Genomic DNA, 27,059 nt, shown 5'->3' with positions numbered 1-27,059 from the left:
TAAATGGATCACTTTCGTACTTCTTTGAATAACCGATATAATACATCGTACCTTTAGTTACTACTGCCATTCAAGGATCGGAGCTTAACGAGAAGATAGCAGTGCTTTTCTAAGTAAAACAGATGCAAAAATTATCACTAAATCAATAAATGAATTGCGTTTGGACAGATTATTGTATATTAAAATAAAAAATAAAATAAAAAGTAGTGTGTCATCAACAGATTCATTCAAAGTCATTTATTACAGATAATGAATTTGATTTATATTTGATATTTTGCGGTGTATTTTGTGTTAATTCGATAATGTGAGATTGAATTTGATTTTGATTTTTTATAATCTTTGATTTGTGATCTTTGAGTTAAATCATCTGATATTTCAATTTTATTATTAATTTCATTTTTGATTTAAGAAAAAATCAAAAATAAAATAAATAATCTCTTCCTTTAAGGGATTTTATATTTGATTTCTTGTATTGAGATTTTATTTTGTTATGATTCGAAAATTTCTAATTCTATATTGTTGTTGTTTGATATTTCAAATTTTTTTTTATGAAACAAAAACCTTTCTAAATTATTAATATAATTTCCTTCAGTATTTTTAAAATAATATTCGTTCCAAAATTTGACTTTATTGCAACACGTTTAGAAAACATCTTAACGAATTTGAAAAAAAAAAAGACTAACGGATTGTGAACATTTAAAAGCAAGTTTAGCCAATTTGAAGATAGGAATAAATTACAATTTCTCAATATTTTAGAGCCAGATTACTGGAATATTGAATAAGTACTAATTCCATGGAAAGCAGCTGAAGAACAATTGCTCGTATTTAATGACATTTTTAATTAACAAATTGATATTAATGATTATCGCAATTTCGTGGAAAACGTTTTAAAAAATTCCCAGGGTTATGCAATTCCTGAAAGTGTTCAAAGAGCTAAAATATTGTCAGAACATTTGCTGTAAGTTCAGCAGAAGCGGAAAGGGGTTTTTCAAAGATGAACATATGTTCAGAAAAGAGAAGTGGCCTAACTGTCTCTAATATATCAAACACAATGACTATTAGTCTAATCGGCCTGCCTCTGAAGGAATGGGATCCTACTCCTACAGTGAAAAGATGGCTAAGAATAAATCACACAGCCGATGATGCTCGGATAAAACAGAAGAAAATTGCAAGTGAGGACGCCAATCAAGAAGCGATATGGAAATATCTTAAATAACAGTTTTATTGTTTTTTGTCAGGTATTATTTAATATTTTTTCATTAATATTTTAAAACTCTTTCTTATAACCTAATCTAGTTTTGTGTACTTCTTTTATTGTTCTTATTTAAGTATTAACTGTATGAAATAATAAGCTACCTCCTTGCGGTATATCGTTTTTTTATACTTAAGACGGTCATTAGAGCAACGGACCGGTTGTTAACTTATTTGAATCCCAACACTGCATTTATCTATATCTACTTCCACTAATCGCAGTAAGAGGGATTCCAGCCACCTTTATGAAGCAAAGATCTTTGATACTGACTTCCAACTGTAGCTAAATCAGCCTTCCATACTGAGGACAAGCAACCTTTCTCCCAGAAAGTATTAATTTTTCATTCCGTATATCTACCAAATACACCGATTTTACAAGCACAATATGCTATCATTATGGGCTCCGTTTACTCGATCATATTTTGAACCAGTACCAGTACCAACCGGTATGCACTAACATTTTATTTCAGTGTAGAAACGGCTCACTCTCTGTACTCCAAAATCCTCTACTCAAGATTCATCTAAATATCTGAATGCCTCACACATATGATAGTCGATTAGATTTATTTTTTAGAAAAGATTAGTTTTTTTTCCGATTTTATATATATATATATAAGTTGAGATTGCCTCGTGTATAACTATGCCAAAATACACTCCAAAAGAAATCAGTAATGCATGTAATCTATTGTTATCAATATTAAACGCACTCTTAAACGTAGATTGTTGTTAAATATTTAAAATATAATAAATAAATAAACCGCTATCACATTTTATTTCCCAAAGGATGTAGACGAAGCCACTTACACCTGATTAATTTTCTGGAAATTCTTGGGCAGCCAATGCCTAACCTTTGCTAATCATAGAGCTAGCCTGATACTATCAGCTGTTTTAATTAGCATCTGGAAAAGAGAGTCTCGATCAATCTCGTGGTCACTAATATTAACACTAGACATTACTGTGGATGTTTTAAAGTTGAATTAAACTGGATTAAAAACCTGAGTTTCCGGAGGAAAATTCTTACTGTTACATGCCAGAAATCGACTCTCTCTCGGAAAATGGTCGGAGCATGTCTCAGAAAAGGTCCCTCAGGTTAGCGACCAGAATCGAATGTAGGACTGTGTTTCTTCGAGCGGCCTATCGCTAGTAAGGGAGTAACTCATTAAGCCTCTGGAAAAGGCTTAATGAGTCTTTTCATAACGGATTTTATCATATCTTATTAATATTAAATATTAAATGTAATTTACTATTCATAACAATATATTTAATAATACAATATTATCTGTTGATATAATAAAAAATAATATTTTAAACACCATATTGTAGGGATATTGGTTTGCTATAAAATTTTGTCTAATATTTAAATTTTAAATCTAAATCTTACAGACTCTTTTCGAGGACATTTCCTTAAAACATTCTTGGAAACAATGGATGCTAAAAGAAGTTTGGATCATTTTGCAAATCATTTGCAAATCAATGCAAATCGAGGCAACTGCCATTTAGAAACACTTAAATGAAGCTCAGGACCTCCTCAGCTCTCTCTGAATGATGTCTTCTAATTGAAAGGGTATCGTTAGTTGTAGAGGAACTTTTATCGGGAAATTTCAATTGAAGGATGAATCTAGCAAAATTAAACTATTTAAATTATTTAGTTAGTTTTGATCGGAGGTGAAAATATTTTTTTTCCTGGGAATTCGGATTTTTCTATTATGAGCAGTAAGCAGATTTATGAAAATAAGTTACTTTTCGGTAACTAGCTCTTGAACTAAAAAGGGACGTGAGTATTGATAACATAAGGCAACCGAAGATAAGAACCTGAACTGGACTCGACAATACATTTTCATTTGGCGGCATGATCAGGGCGAATGTAGTTCTTGTTACGCTGAAAGATGTAACTGACACCAGTCTTAACTTAAACCGAGATACGTGAGCAAAAGAAGGTAAAGCTGTTTTTTTTTATTTATTCTGGATGAATAAATGAAGTTCTGGTGGGATTTTTGTTATTGTTTTTGTTGTTGTAATGTGCGTTTATGTGTAATGCCAGTTGGACATACTAGTGGTAGATTTATGGGGGTGAAAGTTCATAAACCTATGTTTTTTTTGTTTTTTTTTTCACGAATTCCGATAGAAGGAACCGTTCAGCACCGAGTGAAAGCGAAGTGTTACCAGCATTGGTTTACTGAGAATGAGAAGTTTCTATTTTTATCCTTGAACGTACTCAAGGATAGGCTTATTAAGGAACCCAACAGCACAGCAATTAAGGAGAGCAGTGGGGACTGAAAAACTCAGCGTAATGGAAAATTCATAAAGCGGAATCCCCTTGGTGCTTTTGTATAAACTGAATTCGACATTCACCAGTACATGTGTATTATGAACTTACTATTGCAGATAAGAACTTATCTTGGCTTCTCCAAACTATGCGATGCCATCCGTCTAGCAAAAGCGATATCAGCAACCATTCCCGCTTCCCCCCCCCCCCTCATCCCTACAAAAGTGTTCCTTAGAACTCTGTTTCGGGGGTAGGCGATTGAGTGACAGAGAGAGAGGTAAAGAGAAAAAGTTTTCTTAACACATACTTTCAAAATACCATTGGATTTTTGTAAACCTCATATTAAATCCTACTTAGATATTACTTGCAAATACCTTTAAACAAAATATTTGTTTAACACTTTCTCCTGCCAAACAAGCAATGATTCCCTATTCTAGTTTAATTGCTTGCAAATCTCATTGGAACATGCAATGTTCATACAATCTTATTTGCATAATACTTGTGAAATAAGCTTAATGCGTCCATATTTTATTTAGAAAAATGAGAATATTTTTGTCAATTTCACTTAGCTTTGATTTTCCAACTTTCTTGGTTATCATGTGAGAAAACTAAAGATACGTGTTATTTTTACAACTCCGTTAATGATATAAACATAATTCATTATTTTCTAACTTCATTTTGAAGGAACATAACACATGATGGACACCAAGTACTGCACTACGTGTGGCTTGATATTATTGGCAATTTTCTCGATAGAATCATCAATTTCCGTAAGGCTTGTACGACTGGTTGGATTAAACTTTCCTCGTATAATTACTGATGCTCCAAATGTAAAATGTGAAAACTAGGAGAAATATTTGACCGATTCAGCGAAAAATGCAGAAGAGAACTCTGTGGATTACTCGGATACAAATTGGTGAATGGACGATGTGTACGTCAGTGATTATTCCTGATTACAATAATCGCCACAAAGTGGAATCTACTACTTATTGAATGGTTTGAACTGAAAGGAAAACTAAACTTCAATTGATATGCAGAATAATTTGTAATAATTGCGAATAAAGAAATTTTCTTTATCATAAAAAGTACAAGCAGATTCTTAAGAATAAAGAGCTAATAAGCTTCATTTCGGCAATGAAAACATTACTTAAATTAAGGGGATATTAAATCCCGCATAGTTTTAGAACCGAATAAGAAACTCAAAGATCAGAATCAGAGAGTTTCTTGCCGAATATAGTAAACTATAAATTATCGGCGACACTAGCGTTAGCCAATGCAAGTGATCCTAGTACGTAGTACAATACCAGGGCAGCTCGTTCCAAAGGTGGTAAAGTTCCGATCTCTATTCTTAGGTATTTTCCATAATGTAAAAACATTACTTAATTTAAGTAATGTTTTCATTGCCGAAATGAAGCTTATTAGCTCTTTATTCTTAAGTAACTTAATGGTTGCACCTGTTTGGGAAACTCGTTCGCAGAGTACATAAGTTCTTTTCGCTATACACTTCGGTATTAGGTCTGGCTACTCACTGATGAAGCCTCAAAAAAGGCTGAAACCGGTCTGGGTAGTGACCTCCCTCCATAATGTAATAACAGCATACATTTCCTAGGAAATGTGTTTTTACATTATGGAAAATATCTAAGAATAGAGAACAGAACTTTACCACCTTTGCAACGAGCTGCCCTGGTATTGTACTACGTATTGGATCACTTGCATTGGCTAACGCTAGTGCCGCCGATACTTTATAGTTTACTATATTCGGCAAGAAACTCTCTGATTCTGATCTTTGAGTTTCTTATTCGGTTTTAAAACTATGCGGGATTTAATATCCCCTTAATTTAAGTACAAGCAGATTAATTACCAGCTTCACTTTTCCAAAGAAAACAAAGAATTAAATGAATAATAAAAACACTTCCTTATATTAAAAGGAGCAAAGTCTTGTAAGTAAAGTTCTCAACTATACGCTTCATTTATTTGTCTGCACTACTCCTTTCATAGATTTAATATCACAGCATCAGGATGACCCAAACGTTAACTGGAAACAGCGATAATTTATTCTATGTAACTTTTATTGATTTTCGAGTTGTAGGCTTAAAACTCGAGTTTCTAAGAAAAAAAACTGCATATCCAATACACAAGACATGGAACAGCGACTTTCTCTAGCAGTCTAACATTATAGAACCAAAAATGTCGGCAAAGCACTACACATAATATCTGAATATAAGAAATATAAGTATTGAAATGTTCCGTATTTTGTTAAATATATGTTACATAATCCGAAACTCCACTCCATACATTAAACAAAAAATTATTTCAAGTTACTTGAAACCCACTAATGTGACGTAGGTCTGATATGAAGCGAGACATTTCATCTCCGGCCTAAGGATAATCACAAGCATCCCCACATTGTAGAATTCAAATCCAAAGCCAGCTGGTTAGAGAGAGAGAAGGTATGGGGCCAACCTCACCTGCAAATTTAAAAATATTCTTTAGAAATGAATAAAACTGAGAGAAAAAAAAGTAGTGAAATGTAACAAAAAAATAATTTAGTAATTTTCTTACAAATAAAATGGTGTAGTGCCGAAGTTTTCACTTCGGCTAAATGATCTGGACATGTTCCAGAGTACAAAGTAAACGTTAATTAGTCGGTTGTCTTATTCACTTGTTTACAGCTGGATGTTTGCTAATCTCACTTAAATTAAGCAATGAATTATTCATTTTTCTTTCCATGTCGCCATACAGTTAGGATTTAGAAAAATGAAAGAAAAATTAGAAAATAACATTTCAACAAATTCTAACGCTTTTGATGAATTTAAATTATTTTTATTCTACAATAAAAAGAAACAGATTTCCTCGTTCTGTTTAGCAGATAACCTTGGTTGAAAATTATTCAACCGGTGATATTGACCTACTTCTGAGCATTAGTAGAAAAATCTTTTTGTTTGTTTGTTCGCAAATTTCACACAAGAGAAACTCCTAATTTATTATTCTATTCTTAATTATCATGGAAAACGTGCTCTACAACAAAACCCCAAAATTCCTCTCTCTCCTAAACATATGCAAGATATATTCATAACTACACTAGGATTCAAATGAGCTGTCTGTCAGTTGGACATGCTAAGCACTTAGTCATCTATACCTGCAATGTCATTTTCTTTTGGCTACATCATATGTTTGCCTATATAAGTGTATTCGTTTGATTATTTTCCATCGTATAGAGATTCCAATATATAAAATCAACGCAACATAATTGATGAGGAATTTTCTGTTGAAAGTTATAGTATATAAAATATGAGTTTATTGGATTCCTGAAAAGCAGACATCTGCAAACAATAAAGCCAGACCTTTCTCCATTTCTTAAAAAAATAATAATGTTTAAAAGAAAATAAAAGAAATATCGTAACAGTCAGCTTAAAACAAATGCGATTGAAATGGCTACTTGAAGATACGATGGTAAATAAGATTCAATTTTCATTGAATACATACAAAGAAATTCTTTTCGCTCTTAACTTATTTCTCAAGTCACAATATTGAATTAATTATATTCTTTATGTTCCATATAATTCCTTATGTTATTTTATTACCTTTGCGAAAATTGGTAGCAGAAGTTCCAACGTACATCATAGATGTGATACACGTTCTCATCCTTTATTACAGGAAACTGTATCTGGAAGTGACAACACGAGCACGGAGATATGACGTCCATGAAACAACAGTATCCTTTGATCCACTTCCAGCCATTCGCAAATTTAAGCACGCTCTTGGTTGATGCCAATCGATTGTTGATATTTTGCAGGTGAGTGGGTTTATTCACTTTATATTCTGATATTAATACTTTTGAGATAAAAGTTCGTTTGCAAATAACTGTAAGGAATTTCTTTTTATAAAAAGCACAGCTGGTAACATACTTTTCTAGCAGGGAAATCAAAAGTATAAATAAATAGTAATATTGTTAGAGGAATGAAAATATTTGTTGCATAAGAACAACAAATCAAGTATTTATCAACCCGTTCATTAAACATTCATTTTGTCCAAGTATGACAAAATAATAAGTAAAATCGTTATGATATCATAATTTTATTTTATAAAAAATTCAAAATTTTATTAATTCTCATCGAACACAATTTGCCAACTCCTTTTCTTGTTCATTTTGTTTATTGAAGAATGACGTTTCCTGATCACAAGCAAATCGAAACTTTCGCAGGATACAGTATGGTCCCGGAGCACTGACAATTTTAACATAGTGGCGAAGAGATTGTTATGGTTAAATTTTGCAATGGTAGTCGAATGAAGAACAGATTCGTTTATGAAAATTTTCGTACGAAAATCTTGTGAATTTATGAAAATCTTGGTTTGATTTGAAAATAATTTGTCAAATATGCTCTTTGAAATCTAGATTTCGACAGCTATCTTCGTTATTTGTCCCCCAAACCATCTGACTTCTTGAGAAAATCGTCCGATTTTTATTCTTACTGTGCAGAGCTCTGTCGCATTCCTTCATGTCCAAACTCGAGTTTGATCACCCAAAGAGCATCACACAATGATTGATAATTTTAATACAAGTTTGTGGTCGTAATTTGTTCCTGTAACGTTTCATATATGCGCCATTTTGGTCGGATTAAATCCTTCTCTGCATTCTTTAGAATGCAGAGGAAACGCATAAATAGGTATTCAAAACAATTAAAACAGATTGCAATCTCGATACTATCCATCTTGTGAATAAAATCCTCCTGTTTTATTGTCATCTTCAGTATCAATCGTGTTTACCCAGACTTTTATTTCTCTGCTTTTCTTTTTTTTTTTCTTCTTCTAACAGCTACGCATTCCATGAAATATGTCAATAATCGCTTTAAATCTATCAATACGTGTAACGGATATTAGAGTATCGCCAACTTATAGTTCTATTCAATGATTAGAACATAGTTTGTAAAGGGAATTTCCGTTCACTACTTTGGTAACCGCACTGGGTTACGACCTGCGTTATGGTATTAGTTTTTACTATGGATGTGCCTGGATGTTAAAGTGTATGTAATGAATTGTTACGTTTTTTTTTATCAACTGGCTGGCATAGATCACGGCTTCTGAATACCGTGGATATTTCTTCCCAAAACTTAGATGGATGAAGTTGACGTTAGTCCGTTGGCTGCCATACTAATGTCAAGTTGCATGTTTTTCATAATAGTGCTTACATCTGTATGTATGGATACCATATCTGCGTCGACTGCGAAATAGAAGATCTTCTGAGAGGTAGCCGGATGATGTAATGTATAAATGTTGAATACAAGATGGAGAGAGTGACTCGATGCTTGTTATTTGGTTTCTGTTTTTTTTGTGGAAATTCTAAACCTTGTGTACAGAAGATTCCCACCCATTCCAACCATTTGGCTTAGATTTTCTAGTCGAACTAAGTATGCACGCACGCACACACATACACATGGAAACCATAATATGGATAACGAAGGGAATTGAGAAGGAAATTAAGAAGGATGACAAGAAAAACGAAGCCTCATCAATAACATGCGATCTGTGTTTAAAATGGGTTATTTATATACATACAAATAATGTATGCTAATTTTCTAATAATAACGTTTTTTTTTTTTTTAAAAAACATCTTTTTTAAAACGTAATTATTTTAAATACAATATTCTATTTTCATGTTTTTAAAATTTCATATCACTAAAATAATTTTTAAGATTAGACATTTGATTTCTCTGTCCAATTTCACAGTTCTTTAAACCTGAACACTCAGTTCAGGTGGCGAAATGTAATCGGACTTTTCTGAACGATTCAGTTCATAAAAAATAGCGAATCAAGTTAGTTGAATTACATGTGATATTTCTTGTGTTATTAATTACTATTAATTTATATGCATGTACGCAGTGATTGAGAAATAATTTATCTTATTAGAATTTCACCCGATTTAGTCTCTCCAAATTTGAATTTTATTTGGGACTTCGACTAAATCTTGATGCTCTGATATATACATTAAAACTCCCGATATTTCATACAGGAATTTGCATTTATTTTTAATGTTAGCTGTTACAACTATATAAGCATAAAGATTGTTATAAGCAATCTATTGTGTACTTTTAATTTTTATGGTTACTAAAGTTTACGCAAGGTAAGGATATGCTTTGACAGATAGAAATATCTAAAGAATTTAGCCTACCTTTGGTAATATGGTTCAGAGAATACTCTAAATCGTTAGGCTGTGTTCAGCATGTGAATCTGCTGAAAGTATTGAAAAATAATGGAATTTCCCTCAACACCCTCTCAGGTTGATGGCTAGCTTGTACAGGGAGTAAGAAGCCATGATAAAAACAGGTTTAGGCCTAAATGAGTGGCTTCAGGTTGGGAAGGGAATTAAGTATAGATACCTAATTTCTCCTCACCTGTTTAGATTCCATACTGAAGACATCATGCGTGTAGCACTGGATAAGCTTAAGACAGGAAATAGGATTGGTGGTAGATTGGCCCTTTCTAATGAGAAGGAAGAACTAAGACAAATACTTGTATATGTTAAGAACATTAATAAGAACAATGAGCTTCAGCTCGTTCCAATCGTAAACTCTGGCTTGCTAGTTTCCTTTGTCTCAAAGAAAATGCTGACAGGGGAGCTCCTGAGAACCAAGTGTACCTTAATGAATAAAGAATTGAGGAAGTCAGCAACTTCGAGTACCTGGAATCCATTATTAATGTGAAATAGTGCTGTTCAGAAGAAGACAGAAGACACAAGAAGATTAGGAATGACTAAAACAACAGTCAGAGATTATCTAAAATCTAGAAGGATAAACCTATCTTGAAAGGAACGAATTTGAGGATTGTGGACGCATCTGTTTTTCCAACAGCGATTTCTGGATGTCGGACTTGGAACCTTAAGAAGTCTGACAAGAAACGGCTTGTGAGATGTGGGGTTACCGAATGCTGTTGAGATATTGATATACTGAAAGGGTTCGGTATATTTTACACATTACGGTCCTTGTTCCTGTTGAGAGTATGATGAAAAGTAACCAACACAAACATATTGGAGAAAAGAGTGGTCCCATAGTCCCAGAAAGATAAAGCACTCATCTTCCTACAGGATCTCGTTTCCTGCCACACTTTAAAAGAGTGAGAACTCCTTAAAAATCAAAACCACCAAATAATTCAATGGCCAGGTAACTCTCCTGACGTTAACCCAATAAACATTTGTGGGCCGTAGTGAAAAAAGAGACTTGGAAAATCAAATTTCGAACAGTTGCTTAATACAATCCATTAGACAAGGGTGATTCGAGATGTAGAAATAAGAAAAATATGTTCTACCTTGGTAGAGTCTAGGCCTAAGCGAATTAATGAACTTTTTAGGAAGAGAGAGGAGCACCTATAAATTATTACATAAAGTTGGAGTTTGATTTTTGTATTTATTTTTTTTCGAAATGAAAACTTTCTTTAAATGTAAGTGATTTATTTCTTCGATACTATAAATCTATTTTTTTCGTATTATTTATTTATTTATGAATTAGCTACAATATATGACAAATAGAGATTCCCAAACTCTACCGTTTAACAAATTAAACCCCCCCCCATTTTTATATCATTAAAAAGAATTTAGTTAATTCTTTTTTTGTCACAAAAGGAACAAAAAGTCGTAATATATTGAATTTTCTGGACAAGGTCGGCGAATGTAAATCGGAATCAGTTAATGCCTTTTCCCCTCTGTTACACCACATGTTCGAACAAATCATTCATCACGCGAACTTCTTTTTACAGAAGTAAAATATTTGTTGGAATATCCGCAGCATTTACTTAAATTCAAAATTGATTCCTTTAAAATGATTCAAAACGACATTTTGTTCCAAATTTAGATCTTTTATCTCGGATAATATCGGATTGTTCATAACTCGCATTTATGCTGATGTACTATTTAAATTTTACAAGTAAAATGTTACTCCATCTGTTGAGCTATATCTGAAAAGAAAGACTGTGTCTCATTGAAAACAAAGATGCGCATCTTCAACTCTCCCTGAAAGTCATGAGAAAATTTCAAATAGACAAGTCACGTGTCTAAACCAACCTAGGTGAGGGTTTCTCTTTGTTTCTGTTTTTTTTGTTTCTCTTTCGAAAACTGGTCAGAAATCTAAATGATTGAACAAGCACGAAGTCCTGCAAATATTTATTTGCACGTTTCGTTCTCATTTGTTATTTGAAACCATTTGAAAATCTACTTCTGCTCCTGATGTATTTCGAAGCTCAAAATTTTCCTTCCATTGTAATATTCTTTGCTGTGATTTTATTTGATTTAAAATAACTTCTGTCCTATGTCACAGACATAGAGACTGTCGTTGACGAATTCATCTTTATTTTTTCCAAGTATTTGATACTTGATTCGTTCGATGTACTGGCATATTCTGTTCTGAACAGTTGATGTAGAAGATGTTTTCTTAAAAACGAAATTACTAGGATAGAGTTTATCTTATATAAAGTACCATTAAGTACTTCTGATTGTTTTCTATCATATAACAATATTTGAAATTAGTTGCTTAGCCTACTCGAGAGTTCATTACTCACTCAATACCCCTTGAGTGTGCATCAATCCCTTTAGTTCTAACTAAATAATTAAAAAATAAACAAATAAATAAGTAATAAACTAAAAAAAATAGTAAATTACAAGAAAAGAACCCGGAAGAATCTACTGTGATATCTGATGAAACTAGTATCTTTAAACAGTCCATGTCATCACGATCGATTAAATTTAGGGTCAGTTGTCTTAAGCCACATTATTTTTCTTCTATTTTTTAAAATAATCTTTATTATCAACTTTTACTTTATTCGAATATGTTTTCAAGTCTGTCTATCTGTAACAGCTTCCACTAATCGTAGAAAGCTATTTTTGTTTATTTTTTTAAATATAAAACATTAAATCCCATTTTGTGTATGATTTTTACCACCAATCAACATCTTTTTAGTAAATGCTGTGAGATATCATTTAATTTCAATTATCTTGAAAGGATTCGGTCAAGCACATTAAATTTCTAAGTCTTTCGTTGTCACAGTTACCTTCACAATCCTCTTTATGTAAAAAACTGAAACTTGAAAGAACCAAAAATGAATAAGAACGATGTATCAAAACCAACCTATTCTTTTTTTAATATTTGTTTATTTCACGAGGCTTAGGTTTTCAAATTGACTAGTTCTTCTTGTAACTAAATAAATATGAAAATCATCTTCATCTTTCAATAACAAAGTTGAGGATTATACATACACTTTATAACTTTTATAATATATTTTACAGGACAAAAGACTACGATGGAAATCAAATACAGCATTCTGTGTGCCTTGTTATTAGCGGCAAGATTGTCGGAAGCAGAAATTAATCGGGACATTTTCCATCCTAGTGAATTTAGATTGCATTTTCTCCTAGGATTACACAGGCGATGTAATCCAGACGAATGGTACGACTATATCTTTAACGCATGCAGAACTCGACTAGATTGTCCATTTCCAGGGCACATCCGGGTGAATGGGAAATGTGTACCTTCACGCCCTGCGAAATAATATATTTTTCCAGAATGAAGGAAATTGGTTATTTCGTGGAATTTGTCAAGGAGAACTTAAATATATTTAGTTGATCAGCATCAGGAAATAATTGTTTACTAATTGAAAATAAACAGTACTTTCATACTCAATGTCTTCATTTCTACCGAGAAAATAAATAAAAAAAAACATTATTCATTTTTCAACATTCATTTATTCAAACATACACCATGTCCTATTCAAGTAACACTTGTTGTAGAAAAAAATGACATTAAACAAACTAGAGATAACTGTGATATATAAAAGTAGTTAACAAAATCATATTCCGAGTAATGTAATTGTTTAATAAGACGTAGCGATGATTAATTCTACTGAAGTTTACTAGATAATATTAGACATCAACTCTTTTGAATCCTCCTTTACATACGCATATACAAGCTTTTATCATTATCAACGACATTCCTACACGATAAAAGCAGTTAACAATAAAAAAATAATACAAAATAAATAACTAATTTTAAAAAATGTTCATTTATTTCATAAAGGCTCTTAGCTCGAATTCGTTTCGAGAAATTGGTGAGGATGATCTCCATTTGTGAGATTTTAGCTGACAGTGATTTTCAAACGACATCGGAATTCCTAAATATTAAATATAATTTAGTATTTAGCAATCCAACAGCATAAGTTTGCTTCTGATTTTGGAGTTCCATGGTTAAAATTCCAATTTCTAGGGGAACAAAGAAAAACGCTATTTCTCCGTACCGAAGATCAGTTAACTCGTTAAACAGGCTGAAGAAAATCTTCAAAAAAACTTACTCCATCTGCAACTGAGATTTTCTCTTCTGGCCTAGCATTATACACCCTCTATCCAAAAAGGAACCTAACTTTTAGAAAATAGAAGAAACTAGTGGCGCCACCTGTTGCATCTTTTTTGTTGTCGAAAGCGGAAACCTTCATTAGTGTTGTGTCAACTGTTTATGACATTTGTTTCATTTGAAGCCGAGTTACATTGCCAAGTAACAGTGTGTTTTGACGTGCTGTCGGTCGTCAAGATATTCATTCCGTACGCGCGACGAATTCTCGCTATCAATATATAAGGCCCTTGGAATCGTAGAAACAAATCAGCATTGTCTTTACTTTTGACTTCTCCGAGAGACTTTTTTTTTTCGGATGCCCCTCTTCTGGTGTCTCCACTCAGCACTCTGTCGCTTTGTTTCGGGCTCATACTCAAAACACCATTCGTCACCAGTGACGATCGTTTCAAGGAAGTTTGAGTCCTTACGAGTAGTTTTAATGAGGTCCTTGCAGTGTTCAATTCGATACATTTTTTGGTCGTCGGACAACTTGTGGGGGAACAAATCGCGAATTCAATTTACGAAGGGCCAAACTCTCGGGCAAAATGTTGTGCATAGTTGATTCTGGAATCCTCAATTCATCTTCAATCAATTTTACGGACGATTTCGTGTTTTCTTTGATAAATTCAGGCAGTTTTTGGATGTTAACGTCGCTCAGTCCAGATTTTGGACCGCCAGCTTTTCGTCGTTCTCAAACGTCTCACGACCACTTTGAAATCGTTTAAACAACCCGTAAACTTGAATAAGGGATAAGCATTCATCATCGTATGCTTTTGGAAGCATTTGATGCGTTTCGGTAAAACTTTTACCAAGTTAAACACAAAAGTCAATCGCAGCTGTCTGTTTGAAACTCATTTTTCGACCGTTCGTCAAAACACAGTCGCTCTTGGCACTATAACTCGGCTTCTAATGAAACAAATGTCATAAACAGTTGACACAACACGAATGAAGGTTGCCGCTTTCGACAATAAAAAAAGTAGAACAGGTGACGCCACTAGTTTCTTCAATGTTCGAAACGTTTGATTTCTTTTTGGACAGAGAGTGTAATAATACAAACATGCTTTTTTAGCTGAATAATTATCGCCTACATGAGAAGATGGGTATTAATCATTCGCATTGCCTGCTTGAAAAGAATACAATACTTTAAATGTTTTAGGAAAATAAGTGGGTTTAACACTTATTCTTAGACATGCGAGGTTTCGTTGTTCTGTATAGTCAATGATTGCTAGCAAGTTGATTAGAGTCTGGAAATTCAATATTAACAGCAACCATGCTAATCATTCAGACATACAAAAACAGCAATAAAAAAGAACCTTAGAAATGTATGGTAATTCATCGGGATTGTGAATATTACGGTCATCTAGTTTAAAAGTTGAGAATGACGTTGAAATTGTGAATAGTTCAACCTACGGTTTTAAGGCTATTTGAGGAGAAGCATAAATTTGCAGAAAAAAATATTTAGTTTTTTTACTGTTGCTGTTTTTTGCTGTTACTGTATAAACTAAATAAATACTGACAGAAAAGGAAAGTGTCGTATGCACTGGAAATAGTTGAATTATTAATACTCATTTTGGTTAAATATGCATTCCCGATAGATTCATCAATTCTTCCAAAGCTGAAGTGGATTCGAAAGAAAAGATACAGATTTGCAAGTTGTGAAAAATATTGCAAGATTTTGATTCAAAAGCAGTAGTAGGTTTGGATGACCTATCGGTAGGCGAGTTAAAGCAATGTATAGAGAGTTAGGTGTTTAACTTAGTCTCAATGGGAATATTATTCCTAATGAGTAGAGTGACGGGAAAATATTTCCATTATCCAAGAGCGGAGCAAGAACCGACAGCCAATTATAGGCAAATCTAGATATGTGTTTAATAGAACTCACCATGACATTGCTGAAGGAGTTATTCTTTAGCCAATCTACTTATATTATACAAAACAGTGAGAGCGTAATTGTATAAAGGCACTGTGCAATTCTTCATATACAATATTCACCAATTATACAATTATTCGTAGATTTCGGCTTTGACAGAAGTCCACATTGGTGGTTATTATACACATTCAAAGGGATCTTTATTCCCTTAAGAATATGATATTTATTGGAGGGTATTATCTGACAGTTATCACAATTGCCGTATGCAGATGTTGTTGCTACACCAAAGTGAATGTGACGTGTGGATGACATGTTACAAATACAAATTTATGCAGTTTGGTTTGAAGGTGCTGCAGAAACTTTATTATATATTTATTCTTCCACAATGTCAAAGATGACACAGAAAACCTTTTTATACACTTCAACGTTTTTTGCACCACGTTCTAACTGACGAATAATTTAAATTTTTCGCGATTTTTTCCGTTAACAAAGTTGCTATCACGTTTCGTACTTCAATGTTAAGAATAACACCAACTGTTCTGGTAAGGAAGTTATTTCTCCACATCAAGAGGCCTTGACGCAGTTACTTGTGTCTGATCATATATTGCCATATGGATTCCATGGGTCAAAGAAACATCGAAGTAGATGAAACAACGACTAATCGAAATCAAATCATATCTTGAGGAAATTTTCATATGATAACTGTAACGAGTGTGTAGGTCACTGTTTAAGAAAGACAAAGAGGAGGAGGAAGAGACATGAGAGGAGATTTATTAAATAGTTTTGTAGTATACATTCAGGGGCATTTTATAGTTTTTTCTCTTTCATTACATGCGTCTGATTTGATGAATATTTACGCTACAAAAATTGCAGAAAAAATATCTAATTCCCTGTGCTACAAATTGAGATGAAACAACTCAAAAAACGCAAAATATTGTTGAGAAAGTATAGATGTTTTAAAGAGATTATGAACCCATCCCTCCCACACATGCACACATAAAGGGAATCTTTTAATAAAAAAAATAAGTAAAATAATTAAGTAACAAATAATGTGTATTTTATGAATGCATCATTTCCACTTACTATCGTCATTATGGTTTTTTAAAAATAAACTGCGGAATTCCGATTTCTGTAATATTGTATAATAAGTACCTATTGTTCAACGCTGTTTGATGCCATTTTATTTCAATCGTCTGGAAACGAGTCAGTGATGCCAAACAAATTAGCCTCTCTATCACTTTGTAAGAGCCAAATATATTCATAATCCTGAAAACAGGAAACTTCCAAAATACAAGAAAATAATAAAAATGATAACGACTATCTATGCAAAATGAACTTCATATTATCCGAAGTTTATTAAATTAAACGTCGTTAAGAAATTTTAAATTTTCTTGAATATTTTCAAATTAGATCGTAACAGTGAGCTTGAAACAAATACAATTCAAAGGGCAACTTGAAAGAAAGGATGGTGACTGTTATAAAATCTTTTGGATATTAAGTAATTTCTAAATCTTCTAAGTTACAGAAGGCAAATTCAGTCCATCGAACAGCTCTAAGGAAATGTATTGAATATATAAAATTCAGTATAATTCCTTACATTGAATCATTATCAATATGCAATCAGTTGAAAATCAGAGAATTGAACTGTATGTGACTCACACATTTGCCGAAGTGCGATTTTTAGGAAATGATCCACTACATTAGCTGGTAGCGGAAGTTCAAACGTCCATCATGTGACAGCAGTACTCATCCTTTCTTACGGGAAATTCTGTATCCTGAAATGATAACAGAAACACGAAGATATGACGATCATAAATCAAAAATATTCTTTGACCCACTTCTCACCATTTGCAGATTTAAGCAAGATTTTCTTGAAGACAATCGATTGTTGATATTTTAAAGGTGAGTAGATTTTATTCACTTCATGTTCTAATGTTATTACTTTTGAGATAAAGGATATTTTGCAAGTAATTATAAGCATTTATATATAAAAAAGTACACCCAGTAGCATACTTGGCTAGCAGGGAAAGCTGAAATTAAAAGCATCTCAAAAGAAGAAAATAATAATATTCTAAGAGTCTGATAATATTTGTTGAATAAAAATAAAAAATCAAGTATAAATCATCCAGTTCAATAAACACACAAATGTTTATACAAATCTGAAAAAATTTTAAATGAAACTCTAGTAGTTCTACTGCAGAAACAGATTCGTTTATGAAATTGACATTCACCTGTTGATAGAGCGTTCTTCAAATGTTTACATTTTTCTCGATCCTTCTTTTCAGTTATGTAATTCGAAATTAGAAAATTTTTATCTTGTAGTTAATTGAAACCTAGTTGCTATATAAAATATCTCTTTTAAGACATAATTCAAGATGAAGTCTTTTAGTTTCGCGTTTTTAAAAATTTCATATTATGAAAATAACTTTTATAGACATAATAAATGACCAACTAGCCTGCCATTATAATTAGATGTGCAATCCATTTCATCTTGTTCTAGAATTTTTTCTTTTCATCTCCATAGACATACTTTAAAACCCAAAGCATATTTTTTCGCCCCTTCGTCACATACATAAAGATATGTGACGAAGGGGTGGAAGATATGAATGTCTTCGAATATGGCGAAGATATACATGACTTCGCCATATTCGAAGACATTTATATATTTATCACGTTTGCATACCATAGCGGAACTTTCACACACAGTTTTCCAATTCCAAACTAGATGATTTTCCTAATTCTCTGCATTTGGTCTCATACTAAGAAATAATTTCTCCAGGCACACACTAAATACACGAAATGCGTACACTTACAGAAAGGAACATCTATCAAAAATGCTACACATGTATAAAGGGAATATCGTGCTAAGCTTCAATTACATCATACGTTAACAGAATTAAAACTGCAGTCCGTTTTGATAAATATCCCTCACTTCATGTCACATACCTTATAAATCAGTTTTCGATGAATTGTTCAATCGATGGTTGTAGTTTCGGCGAATTGTGATTTTTCGATGAATTGCTGGTTTTCAACGAATTGTCTCTCAACAATTTTGTTTTGATAATTCAAGAATTATGTTTACTATTAATTGCTATTCGAGAAATTGCATTTTCGAGGAACTGCTTTTTGATTAATTGTTTTTCGATTAACTGTTGTTCGATGAACTGATTTTTGATTAATTTTTTCCCGATAAATTATCTTTCCGATAAATTATCTTTCTTATTTAATAATTGAATAATTTACAATTATTCAATTATTAAATAATTGTAAATAAATTACAATTATTTAAGTCGCGTTCGCTGATTATTCTGGGTATTCCTCAATACCCAGAATAATCACTGTTAGGTTGATCGCTAGCTCACATATTGAGCAAGAAGCAACGATAAGGACAGTTGTTAGATTAACTGAATGCGTTAGGTTAGAAAGGAAGTTAAACATGAATGCCTAATTTTGTCTTGCAGTATCTATGGTGAGGACATGATGAGTTTAGCATTGGATGAGCTTAAGCCAGGAAATAGGATAGCTGGTAGATTAATCAGTAATTAATCTGAGATACACTGTGATACAGCAAAAAAGAACTAGGACAAATTCTTGACAAGGTTAACGACATCGGTAAGAACAGAGAGCTGCAGCTCAATCCTAGTAATACAAAGATTATGGTTCTCAAAGGAATTACAGATAGGGAAGTTGCTCAAAAATTAGTGAACATTAATGGAAGGATTGAGGAACTCACCCAGTTCGAGTATCTAGGAACTATTATTAATGTGAAGACTTGATGTTCAGATAACATGATCATAAGGTTGGGAATGGACAAAACAAGGGTCAGAGATTTATCTAAAATCTGGAATTATGGATTTATCTCCATAGGAACGAAGTTGAGGATTGTGGGTGCAGCTATTTTTCCAACAGCGATTTATGGATAAGATACTTGGAATCTAAAGAAGTATGATAGGAAAAGAATAGCTGATTTTGAAATGTGATGTCACAAAATGCTGTTGAGGATATCATATACTGAAAGGGGACAAATGGATAGGTGCTGGCGAAGATCGGCCGAAGAAAGTTGAAATACTTTGGCCACATTGAAAGAATGGAAGTAAGACTTCTCAAAGCAGAAATGGATGGAAAAGTTCCTAGAATTGGAAGGGGTAGACCTTCAATGAGCTGGAGGAAAGGTGTGTTTGAAGATACCAATCTTTAGAGAGTTGAAGCTTCTAGAAAAGCATACAAAAAACCACCGGGCGAGGACTGTATACCATATCAGAGAGCACCTTTATGACCGTACGGCATCTGTTAATGTCCAACGAATAGATCGATGGACTGAAGTTGAAGTATAATTATCATTAGTACAATAAAACATAGTTAACAGATAGTAAAGGTTAGTTGTTTTCCTGATATCTAAACTTTATCCCTCCACAATTTTAATATACAGTGGGTTTACGACCTTTTGTGGATATAATTAAATTTAAAATAAAATTTCAATTAATTAAGATTTTAACGTGCAATTACCCGGCTCCATAATTTGAGGCATAAACTAGTGTTTTCCTTGTGAATCTAATCTTCCTTGCTAGATAATGTATTCACATGCCAGAAAAATAGTATGTCGAAAGACATGAACCTGTATTTTTTGTATTTCTTTTCTTCTTATTTTTTTTTTTAAATTAGCTGTACATTATGTCCGAAAAAGAGACTTCTACTTCCATTGTTTGCCAAATGAATTATATTTAATTTTATACCATTAATTGAATTAAATTAATGTTTTTGTTACCACTAAAAGAACACAAAGTCGTAAATTACTGAACATTCTTGAGCGAGGTAGACGCTTATAAATCGTAATCAGTTGATGCATTTTACCATCTATTACACCACTTGTCTGAACATTCCCAAACTCGATCCTCTTTTTGAAGAAGAAGAATATTTGCTTAAATATCCGCAGTATTCACTTAAACTTAAACGTTCTTTCAATTAAAGTGATTTAAAACTAAATTTAGATGAAAACTGAGAACATTTATCAACGGTAATTACAGGTCTTTAGAAAATACTTAGAAATAAAATATTACACGATATAACCTATACAAGGCAGAACTACTAACTGAGTTAAAACTGAAAAGAAAGCTTCTGTCTACTTAAAAACACCAAAGATGCGCATGTTCGACTCTCCATGCGAGTCGTGTGAGAAAATTTCAAACAGACAAGCCGCTTGTCAATTACATCGTATGCGAATGATGTGAAAATAATTTTTAATTTTTATTCGCTTTCACTTATTTTTGTTAATCTATCAAAAACGGTTCAAAAATCTAAATGAATGAAAAACTGAACTAATTATAGCGACATAAAGTTTAAAATTCGACAACTTCCAACACGAAACCTACAACAGTTCCAATTTTCATGGAAGCGATACCAAGAATATTTACGAAATATCTGGTAAAGTTGAGACGCTCAGATAAACACCATCTTAACTCCATAAAATTGCACTTTTAGAGACGGCTCACATTTTAAGAAGAATTCTTTTCCAATAAATCAGTTTCTTAGTAATGCCTCCCTTTGATGTTGCGGTTGTATATTATCTCTCCAGACAAACGGAAATGATGTAATATTTTCCTGTTTAGTGCTGCTAAATGATCGCCTAATCAACAATTTCTTATTTGTCATGGTATGTAAGCCATAATTCTCTGAACGTCAACTCTTTAGGCTGTTTGGTTGACACTTTCGCTTTCAGATCACTTCCTGTACGAAGACGTCACTTTTGTACTTCTTCGAAGAAGGATTTCACAGATCCGGTTTACACGAGATATTTTTGAATGATAAAATCTGTGTCTACACTATATATTGTGAGAAGGATGAATATAACTAATCATTTTAAGCTATCCTTATTGTCGCATAAAGACGGACTTTGTTCATCGGAAGCAATATTTTCATCTAAAGAAGAGGAGGCCGAGTTTTGAAGCATTTCAGGTAGGGAATGCTATGAATGCTTGTGTGAGTTCTGTGTACGGTAACATCAAGCGTTATATACGTTCTTTCTGGAAAATAGAAATGAAATATTATAGCTTCGGTAGATGTTCGTTTTCCATTCTTTAATGTTAACAGAATAAATTTGCCTTAAAGCTAACTATACCCTAATCATTAACTTTAAACGAATACAATTTGTTAACATTTAAGTAATTTATCTGTAAACAATTCTTGTTTTCGAGTACTATAAAATGCCTTTAAAAATATAATAACTAAATCAAAACATAATTTTATAATAGTTAACAAAGTAATTTTCTAAATTTTATAAACGGATACAATTTTGAAGCTAAGTTCTTCCTTCTTATAAGATATTTCCTTTTTTTTATAAATTACTTTCTTTATAAGTTAAAAAAAAAGAGAAAGGGAGTTTATACGAATAAAACGGACCCTCTACATATGATTCAATGTAATCGGTATCATTGGATTAATTTAGCAGATTAGAGCATATTTATAAACCTAGACGTAATATTTAATATTTCCGCTGTGAAACTTTCGAATACGTAGATGTTTCACAAAATAAGAATCATATTTCTATAATGTTATATTTCTCTTTGATTTAAAACATACTGAATTTATAAAAAAATGAAGCGTTGATTATAAAGCAAACGGTAATCAATAAAATTAAAGAAAAGTACATTTCATCAAGCTTATTGAAAATTTATAAGATTTTGTTTCTGATCACCATGTGTTTCCTCAATCAAGGAGAAACTAGATGGATGGTATACACCTAGTAATAGTGGATTGTTGGATAGCGTTTTTGTCATTTAGTCTGCCTTTATATCGAGTTGATCTTCACTATTTACTTTCTAATATTAGCGAGATCTACTGACGCATAAAATTCACCATGGCACTTTAAGAAATAAGTATGTATTTTTGACGGTGAGTAACGTTTGTAGGCCGAACGAAAGGCCAGTTCCCTGTCTTATACATAAAAGGTGATTCACGTTGTTCAACTACTCAGAATTCGGTGTCACCAAACCTTTGTGGAAACCCTTTTATTTCTCCTGAGGAGTAATAATGTACAGGTGAAATTAACCACATAAAAAAAGGATTTCCCTTGTGATGCAACAAAATATCTACTACCAACGAAGGACTGAATGACTTTTAACCTAAACAGCCTTTTGATGAAAATTATAAAATTATTCTTCCGTGAGTTAAAGATGTTTCAAAACGTCGCCTATATTTTACGGAAATAATAATGTTCTGCCATCTGAGTCAAAACAAAATTGCCTTGCTGCTTCTTTCCATCAAGAACGAACCTTGGCCACTACCTGGAGTTGACAACATTCCGGGCTTATAAAGCAGAAGTTGTATGACAGTTCTGGTAAGGATGAGCTCCATATGTTCTTTGTGCTCAATTGTTGATGAACTTGCTAAGCCTGGACTAGGAGATCACTTCATTAAAGCAAATGAACATAGCAAATGCCACCCAATGTCCGTTTTGCATGCCATTCATTATAAACAGGTAAAATTATTCAAAGAATCTTGAGGACTATTCACATCGGCCAAATATCAGTAAAACTGCTTTTATATTTAGTTTTCTCTCTATGATATCTAGATACTTGAAAGAATAATAAATATCAAAAATTTAATGAAATTTCTGTAATAAATATAGATGTCATTTTCTGTATAAATGTGAAATTTTATATGATTCGAAGACGGTTCAGAGACAGGTAAGTTTAAAGTATAAAAGTATTGATATTGTTTAAAGGTTTAAATGAATTTCTAAATGAAAGAAAGAAAACTCAACCGGAACCATAGAATGTACGGTAACAACATTTAGTTAGCAGTAATATCTATTTTTAGAAAGAAGTTTCCGCAACGGACTTCTAAAACTTATTCTAAATCTTCCTTTCCTTTATTCATATATATGATAAGTGTATTCTATTGAATTGGCGAGTTTCATAATTTACAGAAAACAAGCTCTTTTAAATAATATCAGAATAGCTTTCTTACGTCATTAGTTCCCTGCAACCACACTTTGATATAGAAGTGTTCTTTTAAAAATGAAATGGAAGATATTACGCTATAGGTTATCGTTAAATAATCTACAACTAAATAATTCGGAATGTTACTTTATCATCGCCTTGTTTGAAACGAGTGGTTTTAATACAACGCCAAAGTTCATTGCTTAGTGAATACCATTCAGAACGTATCAACAGTTGATGCTGGGTCGTTTTAACTAACTAACTAAATAAATAAATAAATAATACAATAAACCAAATTGTAAATTACGAGCAAAGATGAGTAGAGTAGATAACTCTTGTTTTGTTTATGCGATTTTTTAGCGCCCCACTCTGTAGTACTTGACTGTAGGCTCTCATTTTATATGCCCAACCAGATCCCGAGGCTCAGCCTGGTGTGTTCAGCTGTACCGAATAGTCGGTACAGCTGAGCAAACCAGAAATTTTCCGTAAAAAAAGGTATTGCAAAGGTGACATTCTATGACAGTGCGACTCCGATCGTTATTGAGATTTTTAGTATTTTCCATTTTGCTGTTTTTGTTGTCTATAAGGTCCAATGATTAAAGAAGAATAGAATTTCTGTTTAAACATAATTTACAAAGTAAATTATGTTTAAACAGAAATGTGTAAATAACGATAACATTATTCCTCTATTATTAAGAGTGTTTTAATAATAAGTTAATAGACCTTTTAAATTCATGTATATCAATAATGTATCACTTCTGAATTGATTCCAATGTGTCTTTTTCTGGATCTGGCTCCCAAGGTCAAGGCTTCTACGAAGGTTGCAACCACATTAGTTAGCGATCCTTTGCCACTAACCAATGTGGCATACTTCGCACAAAATCTTTGTGCGAGGTATTCGGTGTAATAAAAAGGTATTCGGTGCATAAAGTATTGTTAATACAACTCTGTTATCATTTGCGACAAATTATTTTAGAGTTTAATCTAACTCCCTCCTTTGAGGAATCCATCATCTAATTAATTGCCTCCTAATCTCTTCGGAACATTAAACGTGCTTGTAAGCTTATATGTAAGCTTGTAAAATAATGGTAGTACGCGTATAGCATATTTTGGGAAATATGCGATCTGTCTGCTTCTGATAACCAAATTCCATTTATAATAAATAAAACTATTTAACTATGAATTTTTAGACATCATTGAAAATATTTTCAGATGGTTGAAAAGTTATTTTCTGTATTATGACTTCTGTTATGTGATTAACAACCAGGAAATATTATTTCCAAATCTGAAATACATTCGTAAGGAGGGATAACCATGATTTATTTATATTTACGGTTTATATTAATTTTATTTTTTGTATTTTATTTATTTTTACTTAGTTTTGAAACGCTTTTATGGAAACCAAACATGAATCTTTTAGAAGCCCATTTCAGACCTCCAGTAAGCTTGAGAGTACTCTCACAGAGGGCGATGAAGTTCGTCTCCTAGCTAAAGATCACGAAAATCATAAACATCCATGACTATTGCAGAAATCGAACCCACAGTCAGTTGGTTGCAGAGTGTATGCGTTAACCACTTGCCCCAACAAGTCAGCAAGCATCTTATATTTGACAAAAAAATAAGTTTTTGTTTAATCCTTTCCTCAGGTCTGATAAAAGTTTCAGCGTGAATTTCGATAAACGAGTAATGAAGAGATCACCCTTTTGCTAAAATGGTAAAAAATTATACAAGATCATAGTTTCTTGTCATATAAAATTTTCGACATGGATTGTCTTATCCAAGGAATTTTATTAATAAAGTAAAACAACGTTTTTTTACTTGTGTAAAAAATACATGCGTTGATTCAACCATGGTATCTTACTGAGTCTAACTTCCATTGATGATCTCCTATAAAGGTCAAATGGGTTTTGGTCAGTGGCTATTCTCGTGTTGTATTGCATTATGGAATATCGAGGCAGTTGAAGTCATGTGTAGAAGTATTCCAGTGTCCTGGTCATATTTGAAAAACATGTTAAATGTTATTTATCAGTTTTTTTTCAACTATTGTATACCTCCGATATTAAGTACTGAAATACCGTTTAATAAATGTATACTCATCGAAGAAATCTCTTTGGATTAATTCTGGCATTTAATTAATTTCAATTAATTCTTGGATCACTTCGAGTGCGGTGATCTCTTTGAGTTTCCCAATCCATAAATCTTACTTCCGGTGTTATCCTGTGGATATGAAACTTCACGCAGACTGCGCAGTCGCCTTCTGAGTAGACATATTTTCACCACGTCGGAAGTTTTTGTTGCTTCAATTACATTCCCCAACCTCTTATGCTCTGTAATTTGGTTGTAGATATATTTGTAAATTTAAATTTATTTATATTTAATTTATTTATATTTAATTTAAAGTTAATTTATTCGCTACGGTTGAATCACAACATTACCGCAGTGTTTTTTTCCTTGATAAAACTAAAAATCGAAATAAAATAATGAATTACGATGAAGGCTGTAAACTTTATAAATTTTTAAATTTATTTTACAGGAAACGACGTGATGGAACTCAGATTCAGCACTGTGTGTGCCTTCGTATTAGTGGCAGTTTTCTCGGTCGAATTTATTTACGGAGGTCATCCGATAGTACATCCATATGTCTTCTCTCAAAAAACTCAGCATCCAGTGTTTCTTGCAAGTACACAGTGCGAACCAGGGGAAATGTACGACTCATATGCGAGAAGATGTAGAAAAGTGGTTTGTGGACTGCCCGGATTCAAATTAGTGAATGGAAGATGCGTACGTCAATGATTCGTCCTGAATACAATAAATTTTAAAAAAGATAGGAATTAACCTCTTATGAATGGTTTTAACTGAATCGAAACCTTAATTGAATTTACTTGGTATGCAAAAATATGTTTAATAATTGAAAATAAAGCAATTTCTTTCACATCGAAAGTACATGTAGATTTATTGCTAACACTACTTCTCTCATTAAAATAATGAAACAAAATTCATGTATACAACTTGTTGTTTCCATAAAAGGAGGGAGTGCCATGTAAATCGTAGATGACTGTCTGCACTATGATAAAAAGTGTTTGGTAAAACCAAATTCGTTGTTTTTATATGTCTGTACTACGAATTCCGAAATTGAATGTCACCGCATACACTGTAGGTGGGAAGTATAAGTTAACAAGATACAGTCATGAACTATTCAAATTAACGTATTAAATAATAATCGGCTGACTCCTTAGAAAATCAAAGTAACAAATAAAAGAATTAAAAGAATACTATTTCAAGTTACTAAACAACTTCTATCTCATTATATACAGTAACCGGTAACAAGGAACCAAATCTTGCAAATTGTCGATGAATAAAATCAAAAT

At 32.6% G+C, this 27,059-nt stretch overlaps 2 long non-coding RNA genes across 3 annotated transcripts; both read left to right on the top strand.

Annotated features, from left to right (window-relative positions):
* Positions 1-7,237: 7,237 nt before the first annotated feature.
* LOC150096846 (uncharacterized) lies at positions 7,238-13,182 on the top strand. Its single transcript, XR_016549860.1, has 2 exons — positions 7,238-7,313; positions 12,789-13,182. It is a non-coding gene; the product is annotated as an uncharacterized LOC150096846 (long non-coding RNA).
* Positions 13,183-17,472: 4,290 nt separating this feature from the next.
* LOC150096845 (uncharacterized) lies at positions 17,473-26,631 on the top strand. Of its 2 annotated transcripts, none has more exons than XR_016549839.1 (2): positions 17,473-17,656; positions 26,225-26,631. It is a non-coding gene; the product is annotated as an uncharacterized LOC150096845 (long non-coding RNA). The 2 variants fall into 2 exon arrangements; XR_016549838.1 differs by lacking the exon at positions 17,473-17,656 and adding an exon at positions 21,499-21,706.
* Positions 26,632-27,059: the final 428 nt, after the last annotated feature.

The sequence above is a fragment of the Typopeltis vanoorti genome, chromosome 18 (assembly GCF_054136105.1).
Source record: "Typopeltis vanoorti isolate ZY-2024b chromosome 18, IOZ_Tvanoo_1.0, whole genome shotgun sequence".
NCBI classification, from domain to species: domain Eukaryota; kingdom Metazoa; phylum Arthropoda; class Arachnida; order Uropygi; family Thelyphonidae; genus Typopeltis; species Typopeltis vanoorti.
This window is presented reverse-complemented; position numbering and strand designations above follow the sequence as displayed.